We start from the raw sequence: 16905 nt of genomic DNA, 5'->3' as shown, positions 1-16905 counted from the left end.
AGGTGCTATTAGGTTTAAGTGATGTTAGATAGATTTATGCTTTTATGATAGGCGTTTATTTTATGACTTGTGTGTAAAGTGTTGTTGTGAACATCCGAGAAACTTTAGTTAAAAGAGACAATCAGAAGCATTTGTGAGTGAAGCCATTCCTGTTTGAAGTATATCTGCTGCTGTTTGAAAATAAAAAGCAAACTTACCAGACAATCAATGCAGGTAAAACCTGTGCACATGTTATTCCTTTAGCTTATTTTTGTAGGTTGTATTAGCACACCTGATGTTTGCTTGAGCCTTGTAGCACATAGAATCCTTTTTGTATCTGTTGTATAGCATATCCTATAAATAGTGATAGCCTTTTTAGTTTGTTTCCCTAGCTTAGATCCCTTATAAGAGAGAAACCTTGCTAGCTGAGAACACTGTTTAGTTGTTAGAATTGCCTATTCTTGTGTTGCAAAGAGTGAGACACAGTTAGCCCATAGAATTTTGCTTTTTCCAAAAAATAAAAACAGGGGAAGTGTTGGGAAATTTAGTTGAATAGAGACTGGAAAAGTACAAAGCCGTGGCTAATTCCAAATCCTGCACCTGCGTTGATAGTGTGTCCTTGGGCCTAGCTGTAGTAGGATAACAAATAGTGAGAGACATGAGAAAAGAGAGATGTAACCCCTAAGGAATGAGGAAGAGTTCATGGTAGAGTTTAACTAATAGATTGCTTGGCTTACAGAATATTCATAAGCTTATTATTTGCTGTATAAGTGTTTGATGTTTTCTTCAATAAACTGGACCTGTGATGAACCATCTGGTGTCCTGGTCCCCTTCCTACGACAGTTAAGGGACAGCAGTACAAAGTTCCTTGGCAAGAGTCACACTGCTCCTGACTGGGCACTTCAGGCACAGCAAGGAAACAAAGCAACAACAAAACCAAACCAAATCCAGGCAATCAAACCAGAAATGAACTGAGGACTGTTCCTGGGCATGTATGTGACACAAGGACAGTGAGGGCTAGGATAAAAGGAATAAAGAGATAAAAGATTAACAGAGCTCAAATCTAAGAGGACTGAATTTGTACCTTAACCTTAACTGATACCTTCAACTTCACAATTTAGCAAAAGAACAGATCTTAACAATATTTAACCTTACTTAAAACCTATGACTTTGCAATTTAACAGAGGAGTAACATTCAACAATTTTCAACACAACTTATAACTTATAATAAATGTAACACTTAGCAAAAGAACAACTCTTAGCAGAATTTAACTTAGCTTAGACCTTATGACTTAACCTTTCTTACAGGCCTGACTGACTCAGCTACCCAGGCACTCCAACTCCTCAGGCAGCAGCATTTCTGCCACATTTCCCCAGCACAGGCTCTCCTGTGTGCACACAGACACAAAGAGTCAGTGCAAGGCACCTGTGAGAAATTCCCCTGAGGGCAGGAAAGCATCACTGTGCATGCTTTGGCATCTCCCCAGCAGGTGAAGGGTTGAGCCTGGAGGAGTGGGGGGATCGGCCCAGGCTCTGTGGTTGTTCAGGATCCCCGAGTGCAGCAAACGGGAGAGTTCCCAGCTGGGAGAGGCCCCACTCAGAGGGAGTCGCTGGCCCAGGAGAGCTCCAAGGGCTCGTTTTGGAGCGCTGTGTGCAGGGCCCCAAGAGAGGGACTTCAGTCCCAGCAATGGTTCATCCTGGCCACACTTGGCATCAACAGCTTTCTTTGGCAGTGTGAGAACAGGGATCTTGTGCCGCTGAGGGAACAAAAACAGCTTCCAGGGCTGCTCCTCCAGAAGCCAGGAGCTGGTTGGGAAGCAGCAGTGCCTGGAGCAGACAGTGTTGTGATGAGCTGCAGACGAGCTGAGCCCAGGGGCTGTTGGCCAAGGCCGAGGCCCAAGGAGCATTTCTGAGCTGGCAGGACAGCCTGAGAAGGGGAGGGGGCAAATGCAGCAGCACAGGGCCATGGAACCAAGGGACCATTGTGACACTGTGGGGCCCTTTGAGACCAAGGGACCATTGTGACACTGTGGGGTCCTGTGAGACCAAGGGGCCAGTGTGACACTGTGGGGCCTCATGCAGTCATGGAGAGCACTGTGACATTGCTGGGCCACATGGAACCAAGGGGACCATGCTGACACTGTGTGGCTCCACGGAATGCAGGGATCATTGTGACACTGAGAGGCCCCATCAAGCCAAGGGTCCATTGTGACGCTGTGGGGCCTCCTGAAACCATGGAGACCATTGTGACACTTTGGGGTGTCATGGAACCAAGAGGCCATTGTGACACTGCGAGACCCTATGGTCTCACAATGGTAAAAAAGGTCCCTTGTGACATTGCACGGCCTCATGGAACAATGGAGAGCATTAGGAGACTTCACAGCCTCATGGAACCAAGGAGACCATTGTGACAGTAGAGGACACCAGTGAATCAAGAATAACGTTGTGACACTGTGGGGCACCATGAAACCAAGGGGCCATTGTGACACTGTGGGGACTCATGGAATAATGGAGGCCATTGTGACACTTGACGCCCCATGGAATAAACAACGCATTGTGACACTCTGAAGCCTCATGGAACCAGTGAGACCATTGTGACCTTGGGGGTTCCTACAGAACCAAGAGGACCCTTCTGATACTGTGGGGACTTGTGAAACCAAGAGGCCTTTGTGACACTGCAGGGCTGCATGGAACCAAAGATCCATTGCAACATTGCAAGGCCTTGTGTCATCAGTGGTCCATTGGGACTCTGTGGAGCCAAAGGAGACCATTGTGACACTGCAAACCCCTTGGATCTAAAGGTCCATTATGACATTGCAGGCCTCATGGAACAGAGGAGTCACATGACACAGTGGGGCCTGAGGAACCGCAGAGACCCTTGTGACACTGCAAGGTCTCATGGAACCAAGGGAACATGGAACAGGTCTGGCTAGTTTGGTCTCACAGGGGCTGCCTGAAAGCTGAACTTGGCATGCTGAGGGTCTGTTCTCATCTGCTATTCAAACAATGGAGCTCTGGTCTTTCCTTCCTATGGAAAAGATCTCTCCTCCTCCCCCAGGCATCCATGGACAGAATTGGGATTTCACCTCCAAATTTCCTTATATCCAGAGATTGTTCACATAGGAATATTGCCAGGATAAGTCTGGCTTGCAGTGGTTCCATGAGAGTCACTTCCCATCTGTCCCCAAAACACTGAAGAAGGCTCCGTGCTCTCCTTCCTATGGGAAAAAACTGTCCTGATTCTCCAGGCACCCATGGCTGAGACTGGGCTTCCACCTCCGAAATTCCCTAAATCCAGACTGCTCCCAGACAAAATCTGCCATTCCAGACAGATCTGGCTGGCCTTGGTCTAGTGAGGCTCTCACCTGCCTTCCAAACACTGGGGTCTGTGCTTTTCTTCCTATGGAAAAGAACTTTCCTTCTCATCCATGGTGCCCATGGCCAGAATTGGAATTTCACCTCCAATATTGCCTTACTGTGAGAGACTGGAGGAGATTGTTGGCTCAAAACATTCTGTGTGGGAGAGGAAGGGGCAGGTCCAGCCCTGCCCTGCCCTGGAACCCCAATGCCCCCAGAGCCTCTATCCCAGCCCAGCAGTGTCTGCCAGTCCCTGGCACAGCACAGGCAATGCTCCACAGCCACCTCTGCAGCCCCCAGCCCAGCTCCTGAGGGACCAAGTGAGCCCAGGTCCCACCTGGGGGAAGGGCCCAGGAAGATCAAGGGGTATTGAAGGCTGACCACAAGGCAAGCACACATCTTGACCCTACCTCCTCTTGGAATTTCCATCTGAACAACACTGGAATCCAGGTGTTGGCAGCTGTGTTTGTGCTTCTCTGGATCTTTTATGTTTGTCTCTCTTTCTGTGTCTTCTTCTTCTGTTTCTGTGCTCCTACAAATTTTGATTAACATTATATTGAACAGGCTTAGAGTTTGTGAAGTTGAATGGGCCAAGTCAATATTTTGAGTGGTGTTTTTTGTTGATTGTATGTCTGTTGTAGTTTGACATGAGAAGAATTTTAAAAAGCAATACAAAACTTTTTGTGTAACTGACAATCTGTTAAACCACTACAATATTGAACACACCTCTGTGAAACACGTATGTTAAAGATGAAAAAATCCTGGAATGTCCTCTTTCTTTTCCAGTCAGCAAAGAAGCAGCAGGCCCTGGCCCTGGCCCCCATCTCAACCAAACCAAACCAAACCAAACTAAACCAAACCAAACCAAACCAAACCAAACCAAACCAAACCAAACCAAACCAAACCAAACCAAACCAAGCAACCCTGCAGTGGGCTGAGCCCCTTCCCCCCTCCCCAGGCTGCCCCCTCCCCATCAGCCCCATTCTAACCAAACCAAACCCCAACAACTACCAAACAGGAAAAGAAAAGAGGCTACAAAACCCCTACCAAAACAAAGCTAGCCACAGCTTTTAAAACCTTACCATCAAGTCCCCTCCCCCCAACACAATTCAAACCAAAAACCCCTACAACCTACAACCCATACAAAATAGCCCTACAACTAAAAAACGCAAAAAAAGCCAAGAACAAACCATAAAACCAGTCTTAACAAACCCAACCACATCTTCCACCACAAGTTACTGGCAGGTCGGGTGTTAGTCCTTTCAACACTTCCATCCCCCTTTGAGTATAAGAAAAAAACAAAATACAAGCATTTAAAGAAAACAATAAAAAACCATCAAAGTCAGTAAAGAAGAAATTAAATCCAAAAAAAAAAGAAAAATTACCTTAATGTTAAAACTAAAATCGTCTTATAAACTATAAAGAAAAAGCTCTTGCTTCAAAACACAAAAGCCTGTTAAAAAATTCAAATTAATATTAAACAAAAACATCCATACTAAAGTAATTAAATATTAAAATACCCGTAATTTCATTACAAGTTTAAACAGGGACAAAAAAATCCACTATCCCCTAAGATGAGATCTCTATTCCCAGAGTTAAAAACAATTTTAAAAGTAAATAGTAAAAATTTTTACCTTTAAAGAACTCATCTTTACAATAATACCCCAGAAGTTGACATGGCCCATCAACAAACTGTAAAAAAGCTTGTAGCAATAAAACCAACTTCACAATAACTAAGCTCCCCAGACAACTGTTATCCATGACAAACTTAAGAACCACAAAAAACCTATTTTTGACTCTTGTAAAAAAATCTCCATAAGCTTAACAACCAGAACTTCTCTCCCAAAGAAATCTAAAAAAAAGACTTTTCTGGAAATAGTAAACTAACTAGAAATTTTAGGTTTAGTTTCTTCATATTGTCAGTAAAAAGTTGTAATGAAAAAAAAGTGTACTAAAGAGTTTATTTTAATTCTTACGACTTTTTCTTTTTTAATTTACATTTAATAACATGTTCTTTATACTCTTTTAAAATTTTAGGCCAACTTTACCTTTCTTGTAATCCTATCTCACAACAAAATAAATACATAAATAATTAACAGACACTAAAACCCACCACACTCATCAATCCATTAATTAATAAATCTCAAGATTAGAAAAATCTTAAATTAACCAACCAAAACCACTACAAAGCCATAATAAACCTTATGCCAAAGTTTCTCTGATTTTCTACAGCTCCCAGTAAAGGCTGTTTAGTTGTTTTAAGCTCCTAAGGATCTCTTCGGGTATTTCTCCAGTGCATCCAACTCAGAGGACACAAACAGCTTTAATTCCTTGTAAATGTCTCCTTGAGAGAGTTGTTTGGGGGATGGCAGTCAGGGCTTGTCTGTCCTGCTTGGCATAGCCCAGGCAGGGCTTTCCCAGCCACATTCCACACTCCATTTCCCAGCTGGAGCCGCTGGTGCCTCTGAGTTGGGCTGCCCCAGCCCCAGGGGCACTCTCCTTGTCTGCCCATTCCCCCACGGTCTCTGGGCAGGGATGGACTCAGTGGGGGCTGCTGACATCCTCAGAAACTTGGAGGCTGCTGCTGAATTTTCCTGCTGCAGAGGCTTGTTCAGCCTTCAGCTCTTCAGTGCAGGAATTCAGTGTCCCAGGGCTCATTAACATTGAGAACAGCTTAACAAGCCAAGCCTCTGGGAACAATTTGATTTTAATTTTCAAATCTTTTGTGGTTAATTAGACGAATTCCAGTAGTGTATTCAAGTTGAATAGATTCTATTTAAAAAGACAGTGAGAAAAGATTTCTTAGGTCAAATTTAGGGTTTTCTTCCCTGTCAATTTATTGATCCGTGCAATCTCCAATTGACACTGAATCCAAGTACCTCCTCTGCCTGTTCTCGGCTGTTATCCCGGCCTGGTTAGGCTCAGGAGGGCCTTGAGGCAGCCCACGCTCGAAAGGACGAAAGCAGTCTTCAGGTTTTTCAGTTCTTCAGTATTGTTTATTAATTCTTATCTACAATGTTGTCTCCCGGCCTGACAGAGGTCCACACAGCAAGTCAGCCATGGGCACACTGACCTCCCTCTGGGTGATCGTCTATTTTTATACTAAAAACTGCGTGTAAGATATTTACCTTTTCCTCCCAATACCTTTCACTCTTATTGACAAGTGCAGATTCAGTAAGAACCAATCTCAAAATGCCACCATCACCAGCAAAGATGGATGACAAGAAGAAGAAGAAGAAGAAGAAGAAGGACAGGACACGTCCTAACTCCTCCATCTTGTGTCCTAAAAACCCCCTGTACCGAGATTCTAAAACCTGTGTTTTCACTCTATAATTAATCTATCCCTTCACCACTTATCCCCGTGCGATCCTCTCATCCTCATACAGGTGCCGCATCCCGTGCAGGATCAACGTCTAGCCACCAAGAAATTCTGGCAATGTTCCAGGACTTCCGAGCCCCCCAAGGGTTGTCTCGGCAACTCTGGACATCAGGAGTGATGTGCGGAGTTCCCACACTCCTAATTCAGTTTGAATAGATATGAAAATCAAGACCCTTCATGGCTGACAATCCATCACACTCTGTCCCCACCCCCACCCACCATTTCCTCCATCCAAGCTGTGGCACTCAGAGCATCCTTGTGCAAATCTGAGCTCCCTCCAGCCCAGGCTGCACCTGCAGCTTTCAGCTTCTTGGCTCCAACTCCCACCAGCTTTCCTTGGAGAAGGAGCTGCCTGAAACACAGAGGGATGTTCATTTTTTGCCAGCCAACAAAGCCAAGGGAAGGTACAGCTCCATCAAATGCAAAAATCATTCTTCTCCCTGGCTCTACCCAGCACTTGATCCCCACAGCCTGTCCTGTTTCCTTTATGCCTGCATTGCCAGGGACTTTCTGGGGCAAGGGAGCTCTGCTCTGAATATGGAGGGAGGTCCAAGTGCAGCCACTGGAGATGGAGCCACAACTCATCAGGTTTGTGTCCTTTGAGGGACCAGGAACTGGTGAGACTCAGAGGCACACAAAGTTTCTCTTCATGGCCAACAGACCACTGTTGAACAGGACACAATTTAATAACAATCACACTCTTCCCTGAGCCATGTACAACGTCCCAGCAGTGTCTGATGAGTTCTCCATCTGCAAGTGATTTCCATACTAAAATTAATTTCAGACAAATGGCGTTTTGTGATAAGTATAAACACTAATAGGTTCTTGTATCAGGATGCTCATTCTGGACTGGGGGCAAAACAGCTCCAACAAGTCCTGATTTGCAAAGCTGTCAGTGGTGGATGGAGAAGGGAGGTCAGGCTGCTCTTGGTGTTGAGGAAATGCTGAAACCAGCCTGACTCATTTCATCTCCTCCTGTCCTGGCTGATCTCCCCTCTTTGGCTTTTGTCTCCCCCCAGCCCCTGGTGAAGAGCCTGGCTCTGTGTTCTCCATCCCCTCCTCACTGGCACTGCCAGGCTGGGATGAGGAGCCCCTCAGCCTTCCCTGCTCCAGGCTGGACCAGCCCACCTCCCTCAGCCTCTACTCACAGCTCAAGGGCTCCAGCCCCAACTTGGAGGCCCTTCCCAGACCCTGCTCCAGCTGCCAGACATCTTTCCTGCCCTGGGGAACCCAAACCAGGCCACAGTTAGACGAATTCCAGTAGTGTATTCAAGTTGAATAGACTCCATTTAAAAAGAGAGTGAGAAAAGTTTTCTTAGGTCAAATTTAGGGCTTTCTATTCCCAATTTTTATGTCACAATTACATACCTATTGTGATTTAGTTTTTCTCAGGATGTATACCAGAAAGGAGTACCTCCAGATGCTGGTGGTTCAGTTTCTGAATGAAGGAAGAAATCTCCCAGATGGTGTGGTCCAGCTCTCCAGATGTGGGTCCACCTTTGATTGCAAGGACTATAAATCTCATAGCAGTGATGTCCAGCTTCCCTTGGCTATTAATCCTTGAGTTGATGTTCATCTTCCTTTCTCAGGCTGCTTTTCACTGTTTTGTTAAGGTGTGAGATAAGCATGTTTCATTTTATATATTCTAAAGGTATAGTTTCAAAGATCCTTACTACAAGCAATATTCTAAATTATACTTCAAATGTTATTATTGCAAAACTCTTTAAGGCTTAGCTACAAGCAGAAAGTTCCTGTCAAAAAGCAACATCCTTAACGCTTTAATTCAAATGCTCCTAAATCAACTTAACACTTATAAAGGTTAATTAAGAACAAAGGATAGGTTCAAAGGACTTCTTCCATGCTTTACTTTCCTCAGTAATTATTACAATTTGCCTTTATAACTGTCCCATGGTCGGTTTCCACACATATTACAATCACAAATACACACGTTGCCTGTATGTACCTGACACGAAACACAGCTTTGTATTTCAGAGGGGAGCACAGGGATGGCTCCTGTGAGAAGATGCTGGAAGCTTCCACCATGTCTGGCAAAGCCAATTCCTGGTGGCTTCAAAGATGGACCTGCTGCTGGCAAAGGCTGGGCCAGTTACAAATGGTGGCAATGCCTCTGTGATAACAGATTTTAAAAGAAATCAAAATAGAGATTGTGGCACAGATTTAAGTCCAGCCAGAGGAGATCAGAGGGAGAACATGTGAGAAGAACAACTCTGCAGACATCAAGGTCAGTGCAGAAGGAGGGCCAGGAGGTGCTCTAGGCCCTGGAGACCCAGGCACCCTCTTGGAGAGCCATGGAGAGAGGGGCCCTGCTCCCAGGCTGGAGCAGCCTGTCCCTGGAGGAATGCACCTCCTGGAAGAGTGACCCATGCTGCAGCAGTTTGGGAAGGACTGTTGTCCCTGGCATGGACTCACACTGCAGCAGTTTGCAGAGGGCTGTTGCCCCTGAGAAGCTCCTGCAGAACTGTCTCCCTTGGGAGGGACCCACAGTGCAGCAGGGGAACCACTCCTCTCCCTGAGCAGGGGCAGAAGCCATGGGTGATGAACTGACCATAACCCCCATTCCCTGTCTCCCTGCACTGCTGGGGTAGGAGGTAGAGCTGGAAGGAGAGAGGGAAGGGGCTTCTTTTATTTCCCCTTTCCCTGCTCTGACTTTGTTAGTAATAAATGAATTTCACATCTCTAAGCTAAGCCGGTTTTTCCCAGGACAGTATTTGATGAGTGATCTCACCCAGTCCTTATCTCAACCCATGAACCCTTTATTAAATTCTCTTTGTCCAGCTGCAGAGGAAGTGAGTGAGCAGCCCACATGGATGCCTGGCATTTGGCCTGGGTCAACCCATGACACCTTGGTACCACAGGGTCACAATGGACCCTTGGTTCTACGGGGTCTCATTGGTTCCATCTGGCCCTGCAGGGCCACTTAATTCAACAAGGCCCCAAAGTTTCACAGTGGTCTCCAGGATTCCATGGGGCCCTGCAATGTCAAAATGGACCTTTGGATCCATGGGGGCCCACAGTGTCACAATTGGCTCTTTTGGTTCTACAGCTCCACAATGGCCTCTCGGTTCCATGTGTCCTGCACTGTTCCATGAATCCTTAGTTCCATGGGGTCCTGTAGGGTCACAATGGTCTCCTTGGTTTCGTGGTGCCACAGTTGCCATAATTTCCATGGCATCACAACTGCCCTTGGATCCCAAGAGGCCCCAGAGTGTGACAATGGCCCCTTGCTTCCATCAGGCCCTGTAGTGTCACAATGGTGTCCATGATTCCATCAGGCCCTGCAGTGTCACCATGGACAGTTGGTTCAGAGACACTCCACAATGTTACCACGGCCCCCTGGTTCCACAGAGCCCCACTGTGTCACTGTGGTCCCTTTGGTTCCAAGGCTCAGAAGTGCCAGAATGACCCTTTGGTTCCATCAGGCCTTGAAGTTTCAAAATGGTCTCCATGGCTTCATGAGTACCCCCGGTGTCACAAGAGACTCTTGGTTCCCTGAAGTTCCTCAGTGCCACAATGGGCCCTTGCTTCCATGAGGTTTGGTAGAGACCAGGTTGACTCCTTGGTTCCATGAAGCCTGGCTGTGTCACAATGCCCATGGTTCCATGAGTTTCCATGGTGTCACCATGGTCTCCTTGGATCCCCAGTATCACCATGGTCTCCTTGGATCCCCAGTATCACTATGGTCTCCTTGGTACCATCCAGGCCTTGTAACAAGAGACAGGGAGACATTTTGTGCCTTAGATGAAAGGCTGCAGAATTCATGGTTGTGAGGCTGTGTCACTGATAAGAAACATAAACCCCCTGAATCTGAACGCCAAATATCATCTCGATTACCTTCAATCCCAGCCTCGCCAGAGGTAGAAAATACAAACAGAGATTCCACAGTAAATCAAAAACAGGGACCATATTTGGAATGCAGGCAAAATGCATTCAAGTGCATTCAAATGCACTCGATATGATGGGGAGGTGATAATACCCTATTCCAAGAGTGAACCCTAGGAAGATCTGACTATTGAAGGAACTACAGAGAGCCACAATATAAGAAAAGTGGGCAGCAAAGGTAATTCTGAGATAGGGAGACCAGAAAGCAAGAGCAGATGAACCAGCACAGTCGCCACCATGAAGATCACGTTCACACGCTGTGGGCAGCAACCCCATCAGGCCGTGTCACGATCCCCTGGTACAAGGGGGGTCACGATGGTTCGTTTTAGTGATCTCAGGGTGCAAAGACACACAGCAGGGGACTTTCAGTATTAACCAAAACAAATGCACCTTTTATTGAGTGCCCACAGCAGATGCAGGACAAGGATTAGAAAGGAGATAAAGGACAGAGAGACAGAGAAAAGGAGGGGGGGGGATAGCTACCAACAGAGAGATGAAATCCTCGTGCTCTGGCCAATAGATCTTTCTGGTCACATCGGGGACAGTCTCAAAGTCTTTGGTTAACTCAAGGCTCTTTTATAATCTGCCGCTGGGAGGGGAGCAGGACGGCACATGGAGGGAACAGTGGAGAATAAATCCATTGAGAACAGGTACAGACAGTTCAGTTCTGAACAGCACAAACCGGTGCCAGCAGTGACCGGGGCCCATTGTTTCAGGACTGGTGCCTATGGGAAACCTCCCACTTCCCATGGGACACATCCCACTCCAGTCAGGCCAACACCCCTGGGTTAGAATTTGAAGGGTCTCAGTCTCAGTCCTTGGGGAGGGCTTCAATCTCCATCCTTGACGGCGGCTGTGAGGCAGATGAGGGATCTTTGGACCATCTCTAACAGACTGACATCCCAAAACATAAAAATAATTATGCATTTCCCCTTAAAAAAAATTACTTAATTGACAAAATTATAATTATTTTTCTTATTTATAATAGTATAATTCTATAGTTGTAATACCAAATTTTATAATTAATATTATAAAGTCCATACCTTTTTATCAAGCAAAAAATTTATTGGTCATTGTTTCTAAGTAACACAATTCCCTTCATTAATTAATTGAGCAGTGTGGCTATTGATTTTTCCTTCTTTATGCTAATCACTCCTATTTTAAATCCTTTTGTTATCTTTTATATCATTTTAACAGGCAGGGTAAAAGAAGCCACTTTGGGGTCCCTGGTGACATTTCTGGGGCACATTTGGGGCAGTTCTGGGTCTGCCACCAGTTTTAAGAAACAGAAAAACTAAGATTAGTATTAACACCCATGAGACATATGCAAAAAGTCCCCGTATTGAGTGGGACAGAAGAGGAAGAGCTCCTCAAAACAAGAGAGAAGAAAGATAATGAAGGGAAGTGGAGATTAGCAGATGGGAGGCAAATGTTGAATAAACCCTTTGCCAGGAAAATGCTAGAAGGCATACATGGAACAACACATTGGAGTACAGAAGCGCTAAGAGATCAGTTTCTGAGAGACTGGGGATGCATAGGAATTTTCAGAATAACTAAGCAAGTAACTGATCAGTGTGTGATAATCAACAAGTGAATTAGAAAATCACGAGGAAAACACCCAGAGGAGGGTGAGAACTGCCTTACAGCCCTTTCAAAACATCCAAGTAGACTTTACTGAGCTTCCCCAGGTACAACGGGAAAAGTTTTTGCCAGTGATAGTAGATCACGCGACTCATTGGGTAGAAGTGGTAGCCACTGTGAAAGCCAATGCCAGTGTTGTGAGGAAAAAACACTTCTAGAATCAATCATTCCCCAATATGGGATGGCAAACAGGATTGATTCAGACCGGGGAACTAATTTCATATCTACGATATTGCAAAAAGTTGTTCAGGCCTTGGAAGAAAATTAGGAATTACACACTCCACAGCATCCACAGAGCTCCGGTTGGGTTGAGAGAATGAATCAAACTCTTAAAAGAACTCTAGTGAAGCTAATGATCGAAACCCAAATGTCATGGATAAAATGTCTCCCTTTGACCATATTAAGAATTAGAAGCCAACCCCAGTCAGATCTGGGGGTGTCACCCTATGAAATGATGTTTGGGTTTCCCTTCCTGACCTCACCCCAGAAGGTTGCCACCTATAAGGAAAGGGAAGCCAACGCCAAGAAATAAGTGATGTCTATAGCACAAACCTTAGAAGGACTAAGACATAAAGGGACAATTCCTCAAACTACCACCCTGGATTTCAGAATCCATAATATTAATCCTGGGGATTGGGTGATGATTAAGCCATGGAGAGATAAGCCTCTAACGCCTCAGTGGGAAGGTCCCTTTCAGGTACTGCTCACCACCAAATCGGCCATGCAAACTGCAGAGCGGGGATGGACTCATGCCAACAGAGTCAAAGGCCCCGTAGAAGAACTCAAAGAATGGAGTATAACATCCAGGCTGGGTGAAACAAGATTGACTTTCAAGCAGAGACTGAAAGACAACCAGAAAAAAACACCAAGACACCCAAAAAGTAGAGTTAAGCTTCCACCAAACAGCTCGAGAACTGTCTTCCTGTTTCAGTGGGTGAGAATTACGAGCATCTGTTGAGAAGTACACAAAGGACTGTAAAACATAATGGGGCAGCATCCTTAAGAAGTAAGACAAGGAATAGAGGGCAGAGATCAGGTTAGCCCCTTTGTTCACTACCAAGAAGGCTCCATAGCCCTGCTGTGGGTAGGAACCCCTAAGGCATGGTAAGAAAGGGACTAAAGGCCATACCAGACCTCTACCATTGCTCGGTTGCCTTTTAATTCAACAGGGACTGGAGGGCAGGACCAAGTTGGCCTCTGTACTCACCCCTAAGATACACTGACTATGGGTAGAAGCCACATAGGCACGGCAGATGGGAGTCAAAGCCATACTGGACCTCTGTGATGCCCTTTTGTCCATTCCAAATAAGTGTGTCTAAGGAAAACCTGAGACTTTTTCTCCTGTCCCACTGTCCTTGCCCACATCAACAGATGCTGGTATGACTCATTCAAGAGAGAGAGAAATTTTTTACTTAATTGTTCAAGCATAAGGACTTACAGAAAAAGAAAAGGGGAGCTTGTTATAGATGAGTAATTCTATGGTTGACTATCATAATTAAGGGGAAATATTAAATATATGTTAAGAAAAGTTTTTTAGATGTATAGTTATCCTTCCCCTCCCCCTTGCATTGTTATCACAGGATGGCCTCAGTAGTTGGGGCATTTGGGAAGGTTGGCTTGTTACTATGGCAGCCCCTGGCCTCCAATCAAGATGTTAGACAGTGATCTCCACCACTGGACAGTGAAGAAGGACTCGATTGAAAAGACCTTGGGAGGGGCCAGAGGTGTAGAAGACAGAACATCCATTTTGTAGATGAGCACACAGTGACTGAATCCTTTGCTCCTGGTGCTGTATTCTTTTCTTTATTCAGTCTTCTGTTGTATTTTGATATGGCCTTAATAAACCATTTAAAATATTTGAAATTAAAAATTGTTTCTCACATGGGGTTGGGGAATGTAGGGCAAGGTTGTCCACACTGGGTCAGCTCCAAGGTACAACTTCCCTGACATGGCCAGACCAACTTAGGAGAGACCCTGGATCAATATCAATCACAGAATGCTGCAATCACCTCTTGTAGAGTAAGAACAGCAATAAAAGACACCCTTTAAGACAGGAATACATATTTTGTAGAAGCTGTTTAAAATAATTCTCCATAACTGTAAAAGGAATACTTCCTAAAGAACTGCTCCAGACCAGAGAGAAATCAAGGCAGATTTGGTTTGTCAGCACAGGCTCGATCCTAATGAGCCCTGTGGTGCATTTGGAGCTGAGCCCTTGAACATCAGGGCTTGAGAGGAGATTGCACAAACCTTTCCAGGAGTCAAAGTCAGAGAAAAACCCCAAAGTGTCTCAAAGCATGAATGGGTCTCATTGAGGTCCATCCCCAACAGAGGCTGCTCATGGACTCATTGGAGGAGAGAATTGGAGGCTAGGATGGCAAAAAAATTCTCTGAGAAATTCAGTGTAGAAAGGAAAAATCCATACTACCTTAAAAACCCTGAGTATCTCAAAGCATTAATGAGCCCCACTGAGTGTCAGTACAAAGCCCTCAAGGGACTGGTTAAAGCAGGTAATTGGGGCCATGATTGCACAAACCTCTCACAGAGTCTGTATCAAAAGGGAAACAGAAAGTACCTTAAAAAAACTGAAGTACCTTGAAGTATTAATGAGCCTCACTGAGTGTTGTTACTGCCAAAGCCTCTGCAGGAACTAATTACAGCAGATAATTGCAGGCCAGGATTACACAAACCTCTCAGAGACTCCAAGGCAAAAGTCAAACCCAAAGTCCTTTGTAAAATCTGCAGTCCCTGCAGGGAGCATGAAGGAGCCCCCAGGGCCATTGCTGAGCAAGGCTCCCCAGGGACTCCTTCCAGCAGATCCTTGAGGCCACTGAGATGTGAGCTAGGGGGAGATGCTGAGGGCAGGACAAGGGGCTGACAGTGCCCAGCCTGGTTGGGGCAGTGCCAGGAAGCCCCAGGGCCTCAGGATAAGGTGTCTCCTCACAGCCCTTGGTAGCACAGACCCTGCTGTGCCCCAGGGCACCAAGACTTGGCTTCTCTTTTTCCCCACCTCTCATCACTGCCTCAAGTTTTCTGCTCTGCCTGGGGCCTGGGGACACTTTCTCCGTTCTGTCCCTCAGAGGAACCCATTAAAAGTCCAAGAAACTTCGGAGTTGGATTCTGACTTGGAGCTCTGGAGGGGTTTCTTCAGCTCCCTCTCAGGGACTGATGTGCAGGGCCTGAGCACAAAGCCCCAGAGGCTCATTAAAGTCCTTGTGCTGTGTCTCTGCTGCTCATCTGGGCTGGGCTCCCAGCACAGAGGCAGCTCCTGGTAAGCAAGAAGAGATTCAAAAGCACATTTCTCTTGATGAGCAGCTCTTCTGCCAGCCCAGCAGGGCTGGGGCACTGCCTGCAGCCACTCTGGGCAAGCACAGAGGCACAGAGAGCTTCAATCAGTCAGGGCTGGGAAGGGGCTGAGAAGTGCCTGGGGCAGAATCACTGCCAGCCCTTGGCACAGGAACCTCTGGCTGCAGGACAATGCAGCTGCAGCTCCTGGAGGCATCTCCTCAAGCTGGAACATCCCAATGCCTACAGACTCTGTGACTACAACTCTGCATATTTCTGGTGCAGGGGAGGTGAAATGCTCTTGAATCTCTGACATGCTGATGGTTTCTGATCCGTCATAGAATATTTCCAAGACAAGGACTTTGTGAAAAATGAGGTAATTTCCTAAGACATTGTATTCCGTTTCCTAATATTGGACAATGGCAGGGAGGGGGAGATAAATATTAAAGGTTATTATTAATTATTTATTATTAATTTTGACAAGTGCCTGAGACAATGCAAACTATACTTTTTAGTGATCAGTAGGAGATATCTAATTTTCTTTCAGCCACTCTTCCCATGGACAGCACCAGCATCGCCTTTGCTGGACCCCTCAGGCTCAGTCTGAGCTGTCCTTTCTCTAAGCTGCAAACAGAACATGCCCCCAGCCAGTGCCCTGCAAAGAGGAAGAGTTCTGTCAGGCCAGGGAGAGTGCCCAGAAATTTGGGGTCTGTGAGTGCTGACAGGGAGAGATCAGGCACTGGGAAACACCTGCAGGAGGAAAATCCCCAGGAAGCAGAGAGAAGATCAGGCAAGGAGAGAAAACAAAACCCAGAAATGCTGTGGCAGGGAGCATTTAGAGATGTCCACAGGATCCCCTCCAGTGCATCCCCTCCCTCTGAACAAGCCCCCTCCCTCCTGTGCCCCCAGCCCAGCCTGTGCCCTCAGGGCCGGGGCTCCAAGGCATGCAGCCCCTCCTGTGCAGGCAGAGCTGCAGCAGAGCCACTGGGCAGGTCTGCAGCCCCATGCCCAGTTCCCTCTGCAGAGCACAGGGCTGGGAGCGGCTGCCTGGCCCTGGGGGCTCTGGCAGGGGGCACAGTTGGCTCAGGGTGATGCTGTCCCCAGTGCCCGGCTCTGGGCAATGCTGTCAGTGCAGCCAGGGAAGGAGCTGCATCTCCCTCATCCAATGCCATCACAAGGACACTTGGAAGTCCCTCTGAGATTTCAGTCCAAGCTTGGAGCTTCAATGCTCCAAGCAGGGTGCAAACCTGCCCTGTAACATCTCTGGGTTATAGGATTGATGGGGAAATGCAGAGGTGTTCTGACACTGAAACGATGCTGGGTTGTTGAAATGAGCAATGTGAGTCCTTGTCTACAAATGTGGA

Source organism: Melospiza georgiana, chromosome 29 (genome assembly GCF_028018845.1).
Source record: "Melospiza georgiana isolate bMelGeo1 chromosome 29, bMelGeo1.pri, whole genome shotgun sequence".
Lineage (NCBI taxonomy): Eukaryota > Metazoa > Chordata > Aves > Passeriformes > Passerellidae > Melospiza > Melospiza georgiana.
This window is presented reverse-complemented; position numbering follows the sequence as displayed.